Genomic DNA, 20,221 nt, shown 5'->3' on the forward strand with positions numbered 1-20,221 from the left:
AGTTGTCTATATATATATATATGTCTATATATATATGACAGTTTGGTCTATATATATATGGTCCACTTCTGTTTCTCTATCTATAGCTGGGTGATTTTCAATCTAGTGTCTTCCAGTATCTATACATTGCATATTATTACCCCATTATTACTGTCATTATTAATACTTGATAGTATCTCGTTTTCTGATGGGCCTCTTGTGATTATTATTATCTCAGCTATAACAATCTTCCAATAATTTTTTTCTGTTTTCTTCTCTCTGGATTAGCACAAAAATAGTCATTGCAAAGTTTTTGACTTTGGTCTCCTGTAAAATCAAGGCAGCCTGCTGACCTGTTTGTAAAGATATTTCAAGTATACGTAAGCTTCCAAGAGAATTTCTACTTTTTGTTTCTCAGAAAACGTTTTTTTCCTCAAATGTAGGAGAAACACATTGAAATAAGTAATGCCACCTTTTAAAAAGAGAGAAATGCAAAAGAGAGCGATAACTGCTCCATTCTTTACACTTTTGATGAATGTTGAACACTGGTTGAAAGGCCATTCCATTCAGAAGTATGGCAGAAACTTATGTAATATTTAAAAAAGTATAGTGCCTTCCCCTTTCAGAATGTACAATGGGATGCAGGAGGGGAAGAAAAGCTGGAAGCACATGTCTACTCACCTGCTGGCATATAAAATCACTTTGAACATATGTCATGATTCCTCATAAACCAAAGGCCTAATTTACTTAGCAGTTGTTGAGCAAAGGTGAAAAACTTCAATTTTTTTAAGCAACTCTTGGCAATATTTTCTTTTTAAAACAGATGGGTTTTTAAAACAACAATTGCATTTCGAATCTTCAGGAAGTCTTATTACCCCTGAGTGTGAGGAGTTGGATCCTGAGACTTAGCCTATGAGCTCACTGGTGCACACACTGCCGAACCTAACCTACCTAGGGTTCCACAGAAGGACAACACAGACAGCTCAACATGGAGACAGACAGACAGACAGTGCTTACATGGTCCAAGTACTGAGCCACAGTTTATATGCATGATGCCTGACACCCTAGTCTAGTTCCTCTGGACTAGACAATGACTTAGATGGAGAACACAGTCCTTAGTTTTAATGGCCTTTGACTGAGAAGGATCACCAATTCAAATATTTGCTATTCATTTCGTGTCGCTGGGCAGTGTCTTTGTTTCCTTTCCTCAGATGCATTCATCTGTCCGTGTAGCCTGTCTCCTGAGAGCTCTTGATGAGATTTTCTTTTCTTTATCAGGAAATTGATTTTCTTGTGTTTCTTTCTGAAATTACTGAATCCAATCTCATAGTAGAATGATTTAATTCTTGGGGAAAAAATCGTCTAAGTTCAGAGTGTGGTAGTCATAGGATCAAAATGACTGCCGAAAGGTTGGAGGCAGAGCAGAGTAGATGCCTTGTGGGCTACTTGGGTCTTTTCTTCCTGGCGCAGCCAGGCTTCTCTGGGCATCATTCGTTGACACTGGACTTGATTGTCACACATTTCAACTCTACGAAGCATTGAATGCCCACGTGACTTTTTGCTGTCATTTCTTGGTTCTAAATCTTCACTGGGTTCTCTTGTTCATATTCTGTAAGCATTCCAGCAACTTCTTACTAAGCTGTCTGTCCTTACAAGCATACACCTTGTATTTAGGATCAGATTGGCTTAGTTTCTACTCTTCACTGGTGATGGGCAGGTAGCATTGACCTTACCTTGAGTTAAGAGCAGCTGGGTTCTTGGGTTTAAGGCTGGTGCTGCTGGGCAGGCTTCTCCATCTTTCCATAGGAGATGCTCTAAGCAATCTCATGGTATGATACACTGCTTGCTATGGGACCTTTGCACGGTACCATGCTCACAGTTACTATCTGCCTTGATGTCCTATTAATGACCACCAGCTGTATTGATGATAGCAAGGGGTAATGGGAAACTCATCCTTGTCTTTTGTCTAGTCAGCCTACAACTGGTTTAGTGCAGCAACATGTGCAATTACTATACATGATTGTGGCAGGAACACCCAATTTTCTGTAATTAAACTGTCTAGTATGTTCAATTCATTGGATTTTTGTCTCCGGTGACCATTCTGCCACTTCTGTGTATGGAAAGAAATGGACTCAATTAAGTCCTTTTCCAACATGCCTGTTGTTAGTCTTTAAAATCAATCTCTATTTCTCTCTCTCTCTCTCTCTCTCTCTCTCTCTCTCTCTCTCTCTCTCTCCTTTTCTCTCTCTTTCACTTCCTCCCTCCCTCCCTCTATGTGTGTGTCTGTCTGTCTATCATCTGTCTTTCTATCTCTCCTTTCTTTTTTCAAATTGCTTTTGGTGTTAGGAATATTTATTCTGCCATGTCAGGAGAGCTGTCTGTCAGGCCAGTAGCATGCAGAGGCTGGCCTGGGGTTGAAGACACTCACTTTGTTGTTCAAATTCCAACAGTCTTAAGAAACGCCTGAAAAGAAATGTCAGAACTGTACTCTAAAAGTACTTTTCAGAGCTGTGTCCTCTGAGAAGCTAATGGCTACAGAGTTCTGAAGAGAGTGTGAAAACAACTGTGGGAATCCCCACCCCCACTGCACCTCCACCCCCACCCACCTCCACCCCCACACTGAGAGGCTGCTAGTTACTTCTTTTTTTAAAAAAAAATCCTCTCAAAACCAAGACATAAAATTTCAGATTATAAAAAGAGTGTGTCCATATTCCTCTCTCTGGCTTTCTCTTGAGGTAGAAAAGGACAGCTATTATAAATAATGAAATGATCCTTGCATTAAAAAAGAAGAAGAAAAGAAAGCCCCAGGCACCCTTGGCAGAATGCCCCCGGTCTTTCCCTGCAGGACTCCCCCTCTGCACTTAGAGAAACCTTCCTTTTCTCAGCCTCTAGCTGAAAGGCTGCGCAGAAGGCAGAATGTGGATGCAACATACATTTTTATTCCTGTCTTCCCAGTTATGAACAACTGAGCGAGACAGAGATGGGAGGCAACGGGCTCAGTGTCTCAGTGTTTGAGAATGATTAGCTCTTCCTCTCTGGGCAGTGTGGACCAAAACCCAACCCTTTAATTCTCTTGTGCAATATTTCATTCATCTTGTCGCCTTTGAAAGAGGCCATTAAGACGCTTTCAGCCTTAGCTTAGCCCTAGGCTGCTAAGAAAGCCAGAAGAGTAGAAAGGGCAGGGGATTGACAAGAACAGCCCTGGCTATGAGGTTCCAGCCACAAACTTGCAGAAAGGCCCATTCTAAGCAGCCTGTCCCTTGTAATGAGAGGAAGGTGTTTTGTTCTTTAAGTCTTTTAAATTTTTACATGCTTAAGAGATTAGGTGAATATGCATAAGAAATTGTTTTTGCAAATGTTATTTTATGTAACTGCAGTGGGAGCCATGATGCCATGGTTGCAACAACTCAGACACTGGCTCTCTTCTGCATGTGTCTTCCCCTTCGCATGGGCCAGTGTGTTGGCCTGTGCAGCATCGTTCTTTTCAAGGCCCTATGTTGATTTCATCAAGCTGCTGGGGCTTTCCAAGCAAGAAGGAAGTATGTGCAGGGACCAGCTTGGCTGTTTAGAGGAGAGTGTCTTTTTACAGGGTGCAAGTCCTCAAAATTGCCCTAAAGTGTCCACCAACAGCTTGTTATGGACGAGAAAATTATGTGAGAGGTGTACTGTTAGACCAAGGTGCAGAATGATCATCAGGTGCAAATCCACCAGAGATAAAACCCCATTCCATGTCTCTTGCACCCTGTCCTATACTTACTGCCACTTAGGTCTAAACCTGTTGCAGTAAATATTAAAAAATATCTAAACCTTTTATCAGGCACGAGCACCAGCCCCTGTAGGGCCACATGGCACTGCAGAGTACTTTTATCTCAGTGGCTCCAGGCTGCCTCCAAGTACTCGCTGACCCTGGCGATCTGCTGACCCTTCCAGCATGGCACCTTGTCACTCTGGTCCCTGAAGTTAGTTCCGGCACCTGTCGGACCTTATGGAAGGAACCACAATTTATCTCTGATTACTATCTCTCCCTGCAAATCCCTGCTAGCTGTGAACTCTCAGGTTCCAGCTACCAGGTAAAATCAGGGTTCTAGAAGTCCAGCATGGGCCGGCCTATCACGGCTCCCTGCCTTGGAGTCTGCTCACACACCCAACAACCTGGTGAAATCAGGACTCAATAAACTGCAGTTTATCCATCGAGGTTATATGTTAAATTCTTAATCCAGTACATCCACACAATAAACCAATTGATAAAGATATAATCTGCCCACCTAGATAAGATAATTGACCTATAGAAATCCATCCCTTAAGAAATAATCATAACAACCTGTATCTATATAGAGATGCATGGTGATGGGTCATTTATTCTGTCTCCATGTTCCTTCTCCTCTTCTCTCCTTTCTGCCTCTCCCTTTCTTCTAAAACCTCTGTTCCTGACTCCCTTCTTGTCCAACGACAGACTTTGTTTCTTCTTGTATCTGCCTTCACCTGCATAACGAAATCAACCTACATAAACCAAACCCCAGAGGCTATTTTTCCCCCTTTCACTGAAAATAGACTTTGTTTTCTCACATAATGCATTCAGGTTATAGTTCCCTTCCTTCTTCTCCCCCTCTACCTCTCCTCTCAACTGGATCCACCCACTTTCTGTCTCTCATGAGGAAACAACAGGTTTCCATGGTAGAACAATCAAATAAAATAATATATAATAAGATAAAACGAATGCTAATACATCAGAATAGGGAAAAAGAATGAAAGAAAGAAAGAAAGAAAGAAAGAAAGGAAGGAAGGAAGGAAGAAAAAAGGAAGAAAAAAAGGAAGAAAGAAAGGAAGCACCCAAGAGAAGGCACAAGAAACAAACACACTCATTCACATACTCAGGAAGGCATAATACATATATGAAGGGCCTATAGAGTAAAAGAGAGAAGAAAATATATATGGAAAAAAATAAAGATTAAAAAATAATAAGTTTTTAAAAGAAAGACACAAAAGAGGGAACACTGTGACACACACAATGTGAAAGGAAGCTCTAAAGATGCAGTTGAGTTCGTCTTCTGCTGGCCAGCTACTGCAGGGCAAGCAGCCTACCTTTAAAAGAGTAGTTTGTTTCCCCAGTTTGCTCCCTTGGAGAAAACTAAATTTTATGTACAAGCGATTGTCAGTTGGAGATTGCTTCTGGGTTAGAGGGGCCTGTGTTCTTTCACCTCTAGGATTGCATCAGGTACAGATACTTACAAGCTCGCTGTATGCTGCCCCAGTCACTGTGGAGTTCCTGCTTGCATCAGTCCTGTTGGTTTAGAGGACGTTGTTCACTTGGAGTCCATTATGTACTGTGGCTCTTACACTCTTTCTGCCTCCTCTTCCGCAGAGTTACCAAAACTGTGAGAAGAGGGATTTGATGACGTCATCCGTTTCGGGCTGAGGGTCCCAAGGTCTCTAGATCTCTGCATATTGTCTGATTTTGAGTTTTTGTACTTGTTCAAATCTGATGCAGGAAGAAGCTTTTATGATGATGACTGAGCAAGGCACTGATCTATGAGAATAGCAGAATGTCACCGGCAGTCATTTTGATACTACTTATAAAACCGTTATTTGGTTTTGCCCTGCACTTCTGGACTCTCTGGTTGCACATTGCTTTCTAAGCACTGTGCAGTGTGAGTTCTGTATTGTGGAGGGATCCTTAAGTCAAATCAGATATTGGTTGGTTCTTTGCTCCCACATACCTTGTGCCTCCATTGCACTAGCATATCTTGTAGGCAGGACACCATTTTAGATAAAATGTTCTGTGGCTATATTGACGTTTGTGTTTTGCTTTTGGCAGTGTATAGAGTACCTTTCTGAAGCAAAGAAGCTAGAACATGGGGTAAAGGCTCTATGTAGACACCACCTTGACTACTCCATGTTCAATGGGTTGTGTAGGTGTAGGCTTAAGCAATAGGGACTTCAATCAGTTTGTAGAGAGTGACCTTTAGTCTCGGCAACAGCCTGGGTTTCTGGAGGTTTCCTATGAGACGCCTTTGGCCAACAACTCAATGATGTAACTTAGTTCCACTACTGGAATCTTCATTTTGTGACAAGGGGTGGACAAGTGGGGCTCCATCTTCAATTTATTTGGTGATTTTATTTAGATCGCCTTCCTATATGTATGTATTTTAGGAAGCTGTAACTATACTCCGTTCACATACTGCCACACAATTGTCCCATAATTTTAGCTCGCTCTTCCCTCATTCCAATCTTATTCCCCTCTCCCTTCACCCTTTCTACTTCACCCTCCTGTTCCAGTCCCCACCCCTCTCATCCACTCATATCTATTCCATTTCCCTTTCTAGGGTTATCTATTTGTCCCCTCTTTTCCACCTCGCAGTCTCTTACTTTATACCTAACCTTTATGGTTTTCCAGATTGTACCTGGGTTGAATTACTACCTTGAAATAAACCTTTAAGTGACTATATACCATGTTTGTCTTTCTGTGTGTGAGATACCTCACTCTGATCATTTTTTCTTACATCCATTTACCTAGGAATTTCATGATTTTGCTTTTTTTTTAAATCACTAATATTCCATTTTGTAAATGAACCACGTTTCCTTTAACCATTCATTCGTTGAGGGACATCAACGTTGTTTCGAATTTCTGGCTATTATGAAAAGGCCAATGAGGAGCAAGGGTCTCTGTTATAGGATGAAGCATCCTTTGGATAAATGCCAAAGAGGGGTGCAGCTGGACCTTGAACTAGATTGAGTCCCATCTCTCGAGGAGCCACCACACTGATGCCCGTAAGGCTGAATGAATTTGCACTCCCACAAGCAATGGATGACTGTTCCTCTTACTTGCCATCCTCGCCAGCAAGAGCTGTCACTTGTTTTATTGATCTTAGTCATTCTGACAGGTATGAGATGAAATCTCAATGTACTTTTGATTTGCATTTCCCTGATGGCTAAGGATGTTCAGCATTCCTTTAAATGTTCCTCAGCCATTTAAGTTTCAAGAATTCTCTTTAGATTTGTACCCTGTTCGTTACCTGGCATTATTTGTTTTCTTGGTATTTGTTTGTTTATATGGTTGGGGTATTAGTCTCTATCAGATGTGGAGTTGATCAAGTTTTTTTTTTGTTTTTCATTCAGTAGGCTGCCTCTTTGTCTTTGCTATGCAGAAGCTTCTCGATTTCACAAGATCACATTTATTAATTGTTGATCTTAGTGCCTGTGCTAACAGCGCTCTGTTTAGAAAGTCTTCCTGTGCCAGTGACTTCAAGGCTATCTCCCAGTTTCTCTTCTTTCGGTTTTAGCGTACCTGGTTCCATGTTTTGGTCTTTGATCCATTTGAAATTGAGTTTCGTGCAGATGCTAAGGATGGATCTATTTGGATTCTGCTACTTGGAGACATAAAGTTTCACCAGCACCATTTGTTGAAGATGCTATAATTTTTTTCATCAGAAAACAGGTGTCTATCAGTGTGTGCATTTATGTCTGGGTCTTTAATTTCATTCAATTGATTAACCTGTCTGTCTCTATGCCAATACCATGTGGGTTTTATTACTATAACTCTGCAGTGCAACTCGAAATCAGGGATGGTGATTCATCCAGGTGTTTTTACATTTTCTTCATTCTTAGGCTTTACTATGCATTTTAACTTATGTGTACAGGTATTTAATCTATATGTCATATGTGTACCTGCTCTATGAGGCTGTGAAAGCCCATGTGGGTATGGGAATCGAACCAGGGCCATTGGTAAGAACAATGTACTCTTAACCCATGAACCATCTCTCCAGCCCAATCCATCGGGTTTATTATTATTCAGCTATTTCAGTTTATTATTGTTCTAGCTAGTGTGTGTGTGTGTGTGTGTGTGTGTGTGTGTGTGTGTGTGTGTTGTGCTGTGTATGTTTATGTATGTACTTTGTTTTTTGTTTGTTTAATTTTGTCTTCTCAATGTAGCTAAGGCGTTTCTCTCAGGTTTTTTGGCACTCACATATCTGTTTCATTGTTAGCTGAAAGATTCACCAATCGAATGCCTAATACTCTTTCCACAGGGAGGCCAGTGCTCTCCTACTGGTTCAAATGAGTCAAAATTTAGTCATGCTTTCTCTAGGGCAAATCCGTTGAATCATCCAGATGTCAATTTTCTGATTTAATCAATTGTTTGTGCTAATCTGTTAGAGGTGAAAGTCACACATCTGCTTTTCAGTTTAATTAAGAACTCGGGTTTCTGATCCAGCATCTATTCCACATCTCCCCACTCACCCTCCCTCCCTCACTAGATTGTTTCCCTGAAGGGTGGTGGAGGATGCCACACCAGCTATAGGCCCTGCAGAGCTGCACACACGCTCATGCATCAGGGACACTGAACTGGGTAAGGCAACTTTTAGAAATAGCAGTGCTATGCCACCACCCACTTTATGCCAGCCTAGCACACTGAAAATTGGAGTCACAAAAACCTGTGGCTAATGAATGCAACAGAGCCTGTGCCTGTGCAACAGAGGACCACCTTGCCTTTATGTATTTTGTTATTCGTTGGGACTGGGCGAGTCAGAAAGATAAAGCAAAAAGGGATACCACCTGGAAAGCATTTTATGTGCCCGGACATATTTTATACCGGTGTGAAAGTGAAAAGGGGAGTCTATTGTTTTAAGGGGGATTTCTTTGGAGATGTAGACTGTAACACAGGGAGTGTTATCAGGTATGAGACGAGCAGTGGAAAAGCACGGTTTCCTCTGAGGATGAGCTAGCTGGGCCATAAACAGCCACACAATTCTGGGCCTCGGTAGAGGAGCGTTTTCCATATGAATGTGTTCTAACACCTGCATCCCTGCATCCCTTTAAGACTGCTGTTCAGAAAGGAGAATTGGCAGGCACATGGCTGGGTGGGAAAGGAGAGAGGCAAGTGGAATTCTCAAAGTCGTCTTTACATTTTTGTCTATGAAAAGAAAATGGCTGCAATTATAATGCAGCCCTTCCATCCTTCCCCCAAACAAACCCATTTTGAGAGTTCCTTTCCACTTTTAAAATGAATCATCAGAGAGGAGGTATTTTGTTTTTTTGCCTTTTGCTTTTTGCTTTATTTTTCAAGGGCACACACAAATCAGGGACTTCCTGTTGCCAGCCAGTTTGCTGAATAGATTACCACTGGTGATAGACAGGAGAATGCCAAGTCAGCTGCTCCAAACAGAACAAATAATATATTTAAAATTATATGTTTATATTGGAAGTATTTAGACTCTAAAGGTACAGGATGTTCTTGTCACTTCTCAATTGTTTTATAGAGCAGATATTTCAACTATAACTAGCTCTTATTTTTCACTTTTATTTCCTGCATATGAATCTAGAAGCTTTCTTTTATTCTACTGTCTTCTGGTGAATGATACAGATCTAATCAATGACTGTCTTTTTTATATGGTACGTTGCTTGGTCCCCTTCGGTGTGGCCTGCGATATCCCATTCATGCCCCACAAACTTATTTCTAACGGGATCAAAGTGTAGTTATAAAATGTCAGACTGTTTTTGGATAAAATGTCAAAGCCTCAAAGATTTGATCTATTTAGTCATTAAATTCTGAATCCACATCCACTTCGTTTGAGGCATTGACCTAGGTGCTGAGGATTTTATGGAGATTCATAGGTCGCCTCCTCACAGGCAGTTGTGGGCTTTGTGAATGAGTGAAGGTATGTGAGCACACATTGTGAAGAGGGTTTGGGAGGTTTAAACATTGGCGAGACAGGGCGCTAAGGGTGTTAGCAAAGTCTCCTTTCCGTGGGAGTGTGGGTGGGGTTAAGTTCACAATAAATGCAAGGATTCATGGGGTAAAGTGAAGACAGTTCCATGGTAAGAGGAAACCTGGCAGGCATGTAAAGTACAAGAGGCTTTGAGCTTCTAGAAAAGGAGATAAGTGGCTCGAGGGGCTGAAGCCAAAGTTAGTGACTCCATCTAGGACGAATTTATTGAGTTTCAAGGTGCAAAGAATTGTCAAGGTGTGTTGGCTGGGGTGCTGAGAACTTTGTATTTTCTGGTGACGTACAGTGTTCTGTATGGGTGAAGCAACGTGATACGATTTACAGTCTAACGGAATCTCTTTTAGAACGGAGCAGTTAACAAGTACAGCAGTGTTGGGAGTGATGAGAAGCGGGAAATGAGCCAAGCCTTCCAGGGGGTGGGAACATGAGGTAGAGGCTTCAGAGCCTAGCCAGGCTCCCAGCCTCCTGAGTCCTCCACTGTGTCTTCCTGTAAGCTATTTATGACTTTTAAAGCTTAGCTTAATGTATGAGGGAGGGGAAAGGATTTTTCTTTCTTTCTTTCTTTTCTTTTTTTGCTTATTTGGTTGGTTGGTTTTTCTTCTCCCTGGGAATGTATACCTTTATTCTAAACATCAATAAAGGGGATGTTAAAAATACCAGAAGCATTTAGGACAGCTTGCAGCGTGAGTGTACCTGCAGGAAAGAACTGTTTGATACAGAATTAGAAGAGGTTCTGAAGTTCCCACTGGTGCCACTAAAGAACTGAATTGGAGCCACTGGGTGTAACATCCAGTCTCAACACCTCCCAGGGGTTGCATTGCTCTAGGCACAGTGGCAGCGGATGGTGGGGGGCTGCTCTGTCTGCTTTGCGTTCAAGTCAGTCCTTAGCAGGCTGAAGATCTGGCAAGAGTTAGGGGATGTCTGAAGTGTTCAGTTGGCAAGAGTTAGGGGATGTCTGATGTGTTCAGTCTGGGTTTCTTCTCCCAGCACAGGTCTTTCTTCCTGCTCTCTCCCTCAGCCGATTCTCTAAGCTCTATTCTTTGCCTTTGTGGCTCTTTGCTGTCTTCCTATCATATTGTCTTCTCTCCTCCTCCTCTTGTGAAGAGAATAATGAGAGCTACATGATCATCAGTTAGTATTGTCTTCTGTGCTGCAGACACCATGCTGCATTCCTGTCCTATCTCAGTCACACCTCAGAATGGCAGCAGTGGTGTCCAGAGCTGACATTCCCAGCTTTGCCTTTAAAATGGCCAGTCAGACCATGGCCTGCTCAAAGCTGTGTTGGATCAGCAGAAAAGGTAACAAAGAGGGACAAAAAGTTATGGGGAAGATGGTAGAGGTGGAGGCTGGGGTGTCGGGTGAGCTAGGGAATCAGGCTAGCTGCAATGCCACTTAGCAGAGAGTCTTCTGGTCCTTATAGAATATACCGGCTGGACCCATTATGGCGTTCTACCTGAGCGCTCCATTTCCCCATGCAGGTCTGCTTCAAATAACCAGGTTGGAATACAACTTGTGCAGCTTGGAAGAGCTTCCGTGATTTACCAGCTCCCAGCCTACTTAATAAGCCAAATCTCCCTCACAGCGCATAACCTTTGAAGACTGTTTTTACTCAAATTAAAGCACTAATGTTTTCATTCGGCATATTTTTGGGTCCCTTTGGGATATTTACCTTTGGCAAGGGGGGCAATAAGCCTATCCGCACTGGCCAGTAAACAACAATTGACCCAATCAGGACTCCAGGATGGCTTTAGGTTGCATGAAAAGGGGGAAATAATAAATAAATAAATAAATAAATAAATAAATAAATAAATAAATAAATAAATCACACATGGAGTTTCTCCAAATTAGGATCTGGCGAGGAAATAATTAATGAGCTCAACATAAATCAAAATATTTGTATTGTTGTTGCAGATGACAAACTACTCAGGACGTGATATGTTAAATACACTTGAGTAAATTGCATCCATCAAAATTGTCCCTTTGCAGGGACTGTCTACCAGAAGGCAGCTAACAATAATAAAACTGTAGATTCTTGATGGAAAATTACAGGCACATATGTGTAAGTGCTATAAACAACTTGGACTGCAGTGTGGAGAATTATGAATGCCAATTCTGTCATTTCTCTTTGAAGAAGCCCTTAGCAGTCGTTCAGAGGAACCAACCTCCTCAACTAATGGCCATGGATGTGACATGAACAGATTAGCAAGTGTTTATTCTTGATGTAGCTATTAAATGGGCATTAGAGAGCCTTGGAAGATTTGGAAATTCTGATTAATCTGAGCAAACTTGGGGATTAATTGGATCAGCAGATCAGGCAGCTTGGCTCTCTCCCATCCAAGCCCCAGCCACTTGGTGGCTCATAGGTAGTGCTAGCCTGCTGCTAACTCCAAGGTCGCCCCCTCACCAGGCGACTCTGATGCTTACTTTACAGTATTTAGGGCATTTCATTCTGGCTGATTGCTCTTGTAAAGTCTGTACTGCTAAGTGAACCGGGTGCACTTGAAAATAAGAAGAAAGGGAAGCTGAGAGACTTTATTTTTTATATTTTAGGTGAGCACAGAAGAGTGTATTCAGGATAAAACATTCACAGAGTGCTGGAGTGCTGGCTGTGTGCAGCACAAGGCTGAGTCCTGGTGAGGTGTGCAGAAGGTGGTGGTGACTTCTAGAAACAACAACACCAAAAACAGAAACAAAACCAGATCACCCAGACCAGTGGCGTGCACATGGATGTATGTCCGCCTTTCCTTCCACCGCTAGGCAGTACTTTCACAGCACAAGTAGATTCTGCGTGGTAAATCTTCTCCTTTCAAGCTCCCATTCCGGCACCCATAAATTTGGTTTGGGATGAGAGACATTCTTGATTCATTTTTAGCAAGGCTCAAAGAGTAGGTTTACTTATGCCCCAACCCTAATCACTGCCTTCTGCAAAGTCCTCAAAGACTAGTCCTCAAAGCTTAGTCCATGGATGTGGAGAACTAAAGCTCAGAGTGAATAATTAATTTGTTCCAATTTATACATCATTAAAAGACACTAAGGAGACGATGGGTGACTTCTTTATTATTTGTGTTGTTTTTATTATCCTGTAACCTTTTGTCAACTTTTAGGATAATACTGATTCAGGAAATAGTTTCTGTTACAAAACCTCCCAGCCCCCATGTACACAGCCTTTGTGCTCCTTGCTGGCTTTATGTGACTAAAGCAAGCTTTTCTTGTCAAATTTTAAAAAATGGAAAAATGGGAAAAAGAAGGCCATGCCCATTGTAGTAATGGCCCCACCCTACCCCCACTACATCCATATCTTAATCTACAGAAACTGTAAGCACATTGTCTTCATGTCAAAAGTGACAGGGCAACTGTGATTAAATTAGGACTTAGGAGATTAGAGGTGTGTCCAGTGTAATCAGAAATGTCCTTAAAAGACAAAAGACAGAGAGGAGGGTCACGAGCCAGCGATGATATGACTGTGGAGCAAGGTGGGAGTGCTGCAGTGAGAAGGACTCCGCTCAGCCTCTGCTAGCTTTGGAGATGGACAGAAAGGACCATTAATGAAGGAATGGTGTCTGACCTCCAGACAGGGAAACAGTCAGAGGCATTGTGCCCAGAGCACACAGGAAGGAAAGCAGCCATTCTGATAGAATAGGGGGTTTAGAATGGCCACATCCCAGACTTCTGACCTACCTCAAGTGTTTGAGACACTTGTGCTCTTCAAAGCCACCAAATACCTGGTATGACCCAGCCATAGAAAACTGTAGCATAATGAGTTAATATTTACAAAAAGCATTCATGGTGAGGATGGACAGCATCCACTCCAAAAATTAAGTAGGTCCTAGGTCTAAGCTATTTTATCAGTGCAGACCCCAAACTGTCTTTCAGCTTATTTCCTCGGCACATGGTTATTCATTTGATCCCACTGTAAAAAGCCACAGCTCATCTTCAGAGGGAGGTTTACCCATTGTCTTAACCATAGTCCAAGGTGTGGCATTTTGTGGCCATAAGATTCTGCTAAAATAGGCTGATTAATGTTTTGTATTCACCTTCTACATGAATATGGTATAGATTATTCTACTCAGTCTAAAGGGATATATTACTCTATAAAAATAACATACACAAACACACACACACACACACACACACACACACATAAGTAAAAAGCTCACTTGAATGCTGATTTAGGCAAAAGTAACCCAAGGTTTATATAGACTATTCACTTTCTTACTACATGTAAGAAATGACTACTAAATGTCCCACTCAACTATTTCTACACAATTCAATATTTCCTACTCGCCCAGTATGTATGAAACTTAAATTGTTGTGCATCCTCTTGATCTGAGGACGAGTGTATATTTCCTTTTCTTGGTTGTAGTTGACAATGTGAACAGGACCCTTAGCTGAACAAACACCCAACACTCATCACCCCTGGGCACATGTGCAGTATTTAGAGGGCCATTGGCTCAAGTTGGCCTGGTAATGTAAAATGTGGCAGAAAAAATCATCTGTAAGTCCTGCCAAGTTGGCAATCACTCAAATATATTTAACGTTGATATTCAGTCTTGATGAGTTATTAATGAGTCAGGGTGAAAAGATCCTGGAAGTATCTATTCACACTTAGACAATAATTTGTAGCAAAATGAAAATATGCTGAGTCTGTTTACTATCGCACCAGTTTTCATTTATGTCTGTGACCAAGACTAAAATGAATCACCTGGAATTTTTATCACAAATATTAATCCAAAGGCCTCACTCTTTCTAGACCTGTGGTTTCCAGCCTGTGGGTCATGGCCCCTTTGGGAACTGTATATTGATATCCTACATATCAGATATTTACAATTTCACCATCAAAATTACAGTTATGAATTAGCAACAGAAGATTTTTGTGCTTGAGGGTCACCACAACATGAGAAACTGTATTAAAGGAAGGCTCAGGACCATTGCCCTAGATAAACAGAACCTAATTCTCTCACAGTGAAGCCTAGAGACAATGTCTAGTACTGTAAAACTTGGCCAAATAGCTTAGAGTGTAGGGTGAGCCTTCCTCTGTGCTCAGCCTTTATGAGTCGGTAACCAGCCACTAAGTGTATTTTTGTGGCATTGCTAGATTACTACCATTTGTATGGCCCATCACACAACCTGGTGTTTACAAAACCGTAGGTGTAATCACTTTTCTATCACTGTGACAAAACGCCACGAGCAAGACAATTTATAAAGGGAAAGTGGTTAATTTGGCTTACTGTTTCAGAGGGGTAGAATCCATGATGGCAGAAGAAAAGGCATGGACGGCATCAGGAACCTCTGAGAGCTCACAATTCACAAACTGGAGGCAGAGAGCATACCGAGAATGGCATTAGACTTTCAAAACCTCCGAGCCTCTCCCCAGTGGCGTATCTTCTGAACTGCCACACCTCTCCATCCTTCCCAAACAGATCTGACTGAGGACCAAGTACTCAAACCTAAACCGGTGGGATCTCTTCCCATTCACACTGCCACCATACAGAAACATCTGTGGAGCAATGTGGCCTCAGCTGCTTAGCTACTCGTCCTTAGAGTGCTCCTGGGCTACCTGCAGAGGAGCCCTGATATTGTTCTATGGTTACTGCCCAAGAGTACATCTGACGGAAGAGAGAAAGAAGACCATTCCTCTCTTGACTATGAGATTCTGCCAAGAGTGAAGCTTCATTGCTTTTGAGAATAGTATAATTCTCCAGGCAAGTATAAAGCTACTTGCTTTGCCTTTCTGAGTTATATTTTTCCATTTTGTATTTAATTTTTTCTTTAAAATATCTTTTATTAATTTTTGAGAATGTCATTCATTGTATTCAATCATATTTGCATCCTTTCCCCATAAAATCGAAGGTAAATTACATACTTGCAGATAATGCAGTGACAGAGATTACGTATTACCATTCATTCCTAAGAGGAAGAATTGGGGCACAGGGAGGAAACACTAAACCAGGGAAAGACACCAGCAGTTTAGCATACATAGGAGAGATTCTACTGATTAAATCATTTGAAATGAGAACACTCACCCTAAATCTCTTCTTCCTTCTTCCGCGTCCTTTTATGTGGGCTGACACAATAAGGTGTGACCCATAATTAAAATAGCTCTTCCCATTTCTAATTATTTAATCAACCAGACCTGTCACAGGTATGCCCAACTGTTTGGGCTTTAGTTACTATAGATGTAGTCAAGGTAACATAAGGAGTAGCCATCACAATAACCAAGAACACTGGCAGTAGCCTGTAATATTTTGGGTCTATTGAACCTCACTGACCAACAACTCCAAAAGAACTAACCCACTTCTGACCAGTGGGTTTTATTTGTTTTTTTTTGGCGTCTTTTGTTGCTAGCTTGTGGTGTCTAGTAGGAGAATTGTTTCCCTGCTATAGGAGAACTCCATTTAAACTCTTTTTATTTATACATGCATATGTTTATTTTTTAAAAACCATCTGAGTTCCTTTTTTAATCACATACTATAGTCAGCTAAATGGAATTCAATTAAGGCCTTTAAAGGCTCTACAAGGAGCATGCTAGTGAAGAATGTTCCAGGCTTGCTAAATTCTGCTCTCATCAGCATAAGAATCACCCTTCTGCTCTGAAGAAGCACTCCATGTTCTCTGGATTTCCCTGACACATGGCACCTCTAGACTATGGACCAGCAGGAGGCTGTCATGAAGGCAGTGAGAGCAGTGCCTTAGAAATCGAGGACTTGCACGCATACAGACACAGATTCTGTCTAGGACATTCATTTGTGCTTAATGTCCACTCTGCGAGCATTTGCTACCGGTTTCCTCCCTTGCAATGTTACATTGCGTAATAAGTTAACTGCACGCTGATGGAAGGATGCAAGGAGCGTCAGTCTGCAAGGTGCTAGGCAAATGAAATAGGTGGGTGCGATTTCATTTAGAAGAGTCCAGGTTTCACGGTAACCCGTCCCCTAGCTGGCTCTGCTGTTAGAGGGCTCTGCCAGTAATTCTCTTCCATTTTCCTGTTTTAATTATACAAGTGACATATTCATTGTGAAGAAACAGAAAACATAGCTAAAATAACATATGCAATGTGAACACATAGAAATAGAAATTAATTATAATCCCTCTGTTCAGAGCCATCACTGACATTTCCTTTTCTAACATATTGACTTCAGTAACTCTTCAACTAAATATCAGGACACAGAAGATCTCTTTCATCAGCAGGTTTGTTTTTTGATAAAATGTTTTATACATGAGAAAATTCACTTTGGTTGTTGTTGTTGTTTTGTTTTGTTTTTTGGAGCTGAGGACCGAATCCAGGGCCATGCCCTTGCTAGGCAAGCGCTCTACCACTGAGCTAAATCCCCAACCCTGAAAATCCACTTGGCTGGTGGCAGTGGACTATTGTCTTTATGAACATAGGCACGTGCACTTAGCTGATTGAATAGGCTTTTCTCCTGCATATGCTTCTGTTCCCTTCACTCTATAACAGGGCACCTCCATGGTATGCTTTATTGATCTATTGCGACAAATCCTGGGATGATTATATATTAAATCTCAGATAGTGATGAACACAGAGAGAAAAGTCGAAATGTTAATTTGCTTTTACTTAGGATAAATGAAATTAACTACAAATATATGATATTTTTGGCAAAAGTTAGTCTGTTTGTTTATTTATTTATTTGTTTGTTTATATGAGCTAATGCCCATCATGTTAGAAAAAAAAGGACTTGAAAAGAAAGAGGTAGGCACTAGTGGAACTATCAATGTTTTCTTCAGGACTTCCTCTGGAAAGGTCTCCTTTAGCCAAGGACTAAGAAAATTGCTATAAAATTCCTCGGTCCAGTCATGAGAAGACATTTTCTTAGGTTGTGTAGAAAATTGACAGGTATACAGAACAGAGAAAGAAAAGGAAATGGTGATAATTCAGAGTATAATACATGAATTTAGTGACCATGAGCACCGTTCACTTGAGGCCGTCTGTCCCCCTTAGAATGAAGAGAGGCAAAGAGAATGTGTAAGAAGCAGAGAAGTATGCTAATTTATCTCCAAAATATCTTTTTGTCGCTCCCAAGGAAGATTAGTATAACTTCTGTTACTTGCAAAATAGCGGTTGTAGAAATTACATGTCACCATTTAAAGCTGCGTTCTCCAAACTGTTTACAAAGATGCAGGAGGGAGTCTGCTTGTGTGGACATACTGATGTAACAGAAGCTCATTTGGTTTACCAAATTAGTCAAGAACCTTATGGTATGGAGGGAGGTTCCCTAATCCTTCGGCATGCTTACTCACCACAAATCGTGTCTGAGTCTGATCTGGTTATTTTTAAAAAGAACATGAAATTTACACAATATATACATTTCCAAGAACCTTTGTGATAATCAAAGAACCTAGAAGCCCCGTCTTTAGTCTTTGAGAACTGGCCTTTTTCTATTCCTTTCTCCCTGCTCTCTGCTTACCATGAAGTTCTTCTGCTCAAAGCCTAGCTCTGCCGCATGGTTCCAGTAGGGGCCCCAGATACCTCATATATCAGATTGGACTGTGATATATAGGCAGAGTGGGAATAATATTTACATAGTTGGCATAGTTTCTGATGTATGGTAAGATCTGTTCTTAAGATACTTGACTTAAGATACCATTCTTCCTCGTTGCATAAAGAGTATTGAATTAATATCATATGCCTATAATTTTCAAAATACGCAAAGATTTTAACAAACTCATTTTCATAAGCAACTATAAACAAAGCTTTTAAAAATTTTCCTTTTAAAAAAAAGAAAGAAAGAAAAGAAAAACTAAACAAACCCACACCAAGACACCTAGTTTCTGAGGTTCCTTGCTATGAGTTTGTCAATCATGTTTTAGAGTATGTTCATGACAGAGGACTCAGGACTCTAACAGAGAAGATTGGCCATGGCCTGGGGACTTGTTGGCTTGGGCTTCTTCTGAATTCCTACCAAAGACAGCAGTGTTTACCTACTGAAAATAAATTCTGATTGTCCTTACTTCTTGTGCGTAGAATTCTTACAAAGAAATTCTCTTGTACAAAAACTTTGCTGGATAGGAACTGATATCAAGCAATTACATTTTTCTCATCACTTAAAAATTTTTCTAATAAACTTGTCAAAATCCCTTGTGTTGTTTGCTGTCATTTGTTGGCTTTGCATGGTATGGGGTAGCTGAAGATAAAACACATTGCTGTCAGTCCCTACAGCATCTTTCAAGCATATGACATAGGTTGTCTCCAGCATGGATTCACCATGGTTTTGCGTTTAGATGCTATTAAAAAAATGACAAGTTGCTTGATAAATCCATATACTGTTTTTTTTGTTAAAGATTTATTTATTTTATGTATATAAGTACACTGTGGCTGTCTTCAGACACATCAGAAGAGGGCATCAGATCTCATTACAGATGGTTGTGAGCCACCATGTGGTTGCTGGGATTTGAACTCAGGACCTTTGGAAGAGCAGTCAGTGCTCTTAACCAATGAGCCATCTCTCTCCAGCCCTAGAGGGAGGTTTTTTTTTTTATTAACTTGAGTATTTCTTATATACATTTCAAGTGTTATTCCCTTTCCTGGTTTCCGGGCAAACATCCCCCTCCCCCCTCCCCTTCCTTATGGGTGTTCCCCTCCCAAACCTCCCCCCATTGCCGCCCTCCCCCCATAGTCTAGTTCACTGGGGGTTCAGTCTTAGCAGGACCCAGGGCTTCCCCTTCCACTGGTGCTCTTACTAGGATATTCATTGCTACCTATGGGGTCAGAGTCCAGGGTCAGTCCATGTATAGTCTTTAGGTAGTGGCTTAGTCCCTGGAAGCTCTGGTTGCTTGGCATTGTTGTACTTTTGGAGGCTCCAGCCCCTTCAAGCTCTTCCAGTTCTTTCTCTGATTCCTTCAACGGGGGACCTATTCTCCGTTCAGTGTTTTGCTGCTGGCATTCGCCTCTGTATTTGCTATATTCTGGCTGTGTCTCTCAGGAGCGATCTACATCCGGCTCCTGTCGGTCTGCACTTCTTTGCTTCATCCATCCTGTCTAATTGGGTGGCTGTATATGTATGGGCCACATGTGGGGCAGGCTCTGACGGGGTGTTCCTTCAGTCTCTGTTTTAATCTTTGCCTCTCCCTTCCCTGCCAAGGGTATTCTTTTTCCTCATTTAAAGAAGGAGTGAAGCATTCACATTTTGATCATCCGTCTTGAGTTTTGTTTGTTCTAGGGATCTAGGGTAATTCAAGCATTTGGGCTAATACCCACTTATCAATGAGTGCATACCATGTATGTCTTTCTGTGATTGGGTGAGCTCACTCAGGATGATATTTTCCAGTTCCAAGCATTTGCCTACGAATTTCATAAACTCGTTGTTTTTGATAGCTGAGTAATATTCCATTGTGTAGATGTACCACTTTTCTGTATCCATTCCTCTGTTGAAGGGCATCTGGGTTCTTTCCAGTTTCTGGCTATTATAAATAAGGCTGCGATGAACATAGTGGAGCACGTGTCTCTTTTATATGTTGAGGCATCATTCTGGATCCTCAGGCAGTTCAATGTCCAATTTTCTGAG

The 20,221-nt window shown here is 41.4% G+C and overlaps 1 protein-coding gene across 5 annotated transcripts in view; it reads left to right on the forward strand.

Moving 5' to 3' along the window:
* Sema6d (semaphorin 6D) overlaps positions 1 to 20,221 on the forward strand; it is a 585,978-nt gene that overhangs the window by 87,388 nt on the left and 478,369 nt on the right. The window lies entirely within an intron of this gene.

This window comes from Rattus norvegicus, chromosome 3 (genome assembly GCF_021556685.1).
Source record: "Rattus norvegicus strain SHRSP/BbbUtx chromosome 3, alternate assembly SHRSP_T2T, whole genome shotgun sequence".
Lineage (NCBI taxonomy): Eukaryota > Metazoa > Chordata > Mammalia > Rodentia > Muridae > Rattus > Rattus norvegicus.